Raw genomic sequence first — 3,357 nt, 5'->3', positions numbered from 1 at the left:
GTACTACTCTATTCATTTGGGGTAGTTCCATGGACGAAGAACGAGCTCAGATCTCTTGATATCGGGACAAGAAAGGTAAAGCACATGAACAAAAGCATGCATCTTAAGCCTTCCGTTCCGCGACTGTACATCTCACGCCGTCAAGGGTACAGCACATAGAGTTGCAAATGGAAGAGACCCTCTTCTTAAAATGGTCAGGAATCACGAAGAAGTGGGCAAAGGAGCATTTCTATACAAAGCAGCGGAGGAGGCTGCTGAAACAGTCGGACTTGACTTCAGTATTAGGGGTGGGCAAAATGCATCAAATCTAATCTATCTCGAGTAATCACTCCTGAAAGCCCGGATTGAGAAATCACAAGAGAAAAACTTTCGTGAACAGCTCCTCGATAAGAGGATGCACGGTATCTTTCACAGAAATATGAAGGATCAGTCAATGTCTTGTGAGTTAACGTTTGCTTTCCTTAAATCGCCCGGATTGAAATCTGTTATAGAGGGTTTCATTTTTGCATGCCAAGACGATGTCATTTCCACCTTAACATACCGTCGCCACATTTTCAGCCAAGACATTACCGATGATAGCTGCAGGGCGTGCCATGCACACCCCGAGCATTTAGCTCACATACTATCTAGTTGTCCAACACACGCGGGAACGACCTACATTCAAAGGCACAATGCGGCACTAAGAGTGCTTTATTACCATCTCTGTCACTGCTACGGCATTCACCTTAATATCACTCTTCTAAATGCTCCTAGGGAAATTGAGTCAATTGTCGAGAATAGGAAGTGCCGCATATACTGGAACTTTATATTCTCGACAATTGTTTCTGTTGCTCACTCGAGGCCTGATATGGTTCTTCTTGACTTCGAGAAGCGAACCATGTTCGTCATCGAATTTTCGGCACCAGTTGACAAAAACATCATAGCCAAGGAGAATAAGAAGAAAGAGAGGTATCGAGACCTTATAAGGGAGTTGCAACGATTGTACCCGGAACATTCTGTTAAACTGATCGTCCTTATCATCGGCGCTCTTGGAGGTGCCAAGCTTTCACTTGCTAATAGCCTAAAAAGCATCCCTGCGTGTCAACAATATGCTAGAACACTTGCGGGAAAAATGCAGAAGGCGGTTGTCCTTGGGTCACTCCGTGTTCTTAGGGTGCACGAGGCTTTTGCTGGATCATCGTATTGATTCCTTTACAGACTGTAACCACCTATCTCACGGTTGTGAGACGTGGTTGTGGCTAAAATTTTACCGCGATTTCGCTGGAAGCGGGTGCAATTTTTCAGATAACCACCCGCTCCCAACGAAATCCTGCGGTTGTCCTTATGGCAAATTTTTTTCTGTTTCGTTTAGTCCTTTTTTTGACTACACTTTAATCGCATTTGAATCGTTTCGCTGGCGCTGCACTCATTCCAATTGCTCTCGTTATCACGTTTTGACGTTCTTATCATCGAAATGATATATTCAAATATACGATTGAAAACCAATTGAAACGTTTACATTTTAATCAATTGAAACCTTCTTACCGGGATGGTAGGTTCTCATAAGAAGAACTTGCAGCTGCGAGATGGTCGGAGGTTGATCTCCCAAATTAAAAATATGGCCAGAAAGAACCCGAGTAAAAAGAAATTAATTGGGGCGATTTGCGGCGAATTAAAATGCTTAAATCCGCCCAATTTTCGCTTTCTGATTCTTCGTAACGAATTGAAGCAGCACGAATTAGATGCGTGTCAATTCGCCTTAATTCGTGGTCAAGATAATTCCGGAAAAAAATAATAAAAATTTCATGTATCGAGACTTGAACTAGAGATCCCAAGTGAATAAGTCCAGAGGGCAAGAGAGGAATGTTTATTAACATTGTTTAATCAATTTTTAATTATTTAAATTATTGTAATTTGTTTAAATAATATTTTTTCTCGAAAATTTGTTTTTATATTTGTTGAAATATATGAATTCATATTTCCCGCCAAGGTATGTTGATTAGTGCGCATGTACAGAAAAGTATGCGCACGCAGCGCCGATATAGTGTGTGTGTGAATAGTTGTGAGATGAAATGGAGTTAGTTCCGTAAGAGCGGCTGCACGAGGCAGACCGTGTCTCTGCAGTATTCACTTGTACATATTTCATTTGACAATATATAATGTTTAAATAAATCATATTCTTATTTATACCTTAATTCCAACATGGTAGCAGAGCGTGGTTAGAAATTGAAAGTATGTTTAAAATTGAAAAGTTGTCAAAAAGTTGAAGTAAAATTTTTGAATTTTCGTCAAAGTACAATATTGGATAAATTATTTATGAAGAAAAATATTGATATTATTAAAGAAGAAAAAGCAAGAAGATATAATTTACGTAAAGATTATTAAAGAATACTGAATATTGAACAAGATTCAAGAGGATTACGAATCGAATTTTGAGATTGGCGTACACATTGATTTATGCTACAAGAGCACATGGTAACAGAGGTTATCTGAGAAGCATATTGGAAATAAAATTTCGATCAAATGATTTCATAAAGGAGAAAAATTTGATAAATGGTTTGTTACTTGAGGATCACCAAGGTAATAAAAATACGTTTTTTCCTAATTTATTTCGAAAATTGAAAGTTGAAAGAGAAAAATTTTATCGTTGATTTCTGAGTCATATTGACTAAATGAAAAAATATTTGAAGAATATTGAAGATAAATAGCTATTCAATAAAGATATAAAGTTATTTTGATGGATTTTGAAACGATTAAGTGGATATAAAAGGATTACACTTTGTACTTCGTAAGCGTACTCGGTGCTAGTATTGAGCACATGTTCAATTTTGAGGTTATAATTTTGAAAAAGCAAAGTAATCATGGGTAACGAAGACGTCAAAGTACCGATTTTTGATGGTAAAAATTATAATTTATGGAAAAAAAGAATTTTAGTCTACATGAAAAGTAAACATTGTGATAAAGTAGTTACACGCGCTAAAACTAATGATGATAAAGATAAAGACTGGGATGATCAAGAGGTCAAAGCGAAGAATATACATTACTGTTCGATAAGTGATGAAGTTTTAGAATTTATTATTCATGAAGAAACTGCTAAAAATATATTAGACAAATTTGATACTATGTTTAATAAGACGTCCACATCTTTACAAATTGTTATTCGCAAGAAATTAGGTAGATTAAAATTAAAAGACTTTGAAAATTCAGTATCCTTCTTTAATGAGTTTGAAAAGCTTATAAATGAACTGAAAAATGCGGGTGCAGAAATTAACGAAAAGGAAAAATTAAGTTATATGATTAAAATGCTTCCTGATACACTTTCACATGTAGGAGATTTACTAGATGCATTAAAAGAAGAAGACAGAAAATGTAGTTATA

Source organism: Belonocnema kinseyi, chromosome 2 (genome assembly GCF_010883055.1).
Source record: "Belonocnema kinseyi isolate 2016_QV_RU_SX_M_011 chromosome 2, B_treatae_v1, whole genome shotgun sequence".
NCBI classification, from domain to species: Eukaryota; Metazoa; Arthropoda; class Insecta; order Hymenoptera; family Cynipidae; genus Belonocnema; species Belonocnema kinseyi.
Note: the sequence above shows the minus strand (reverse complement) of the source record.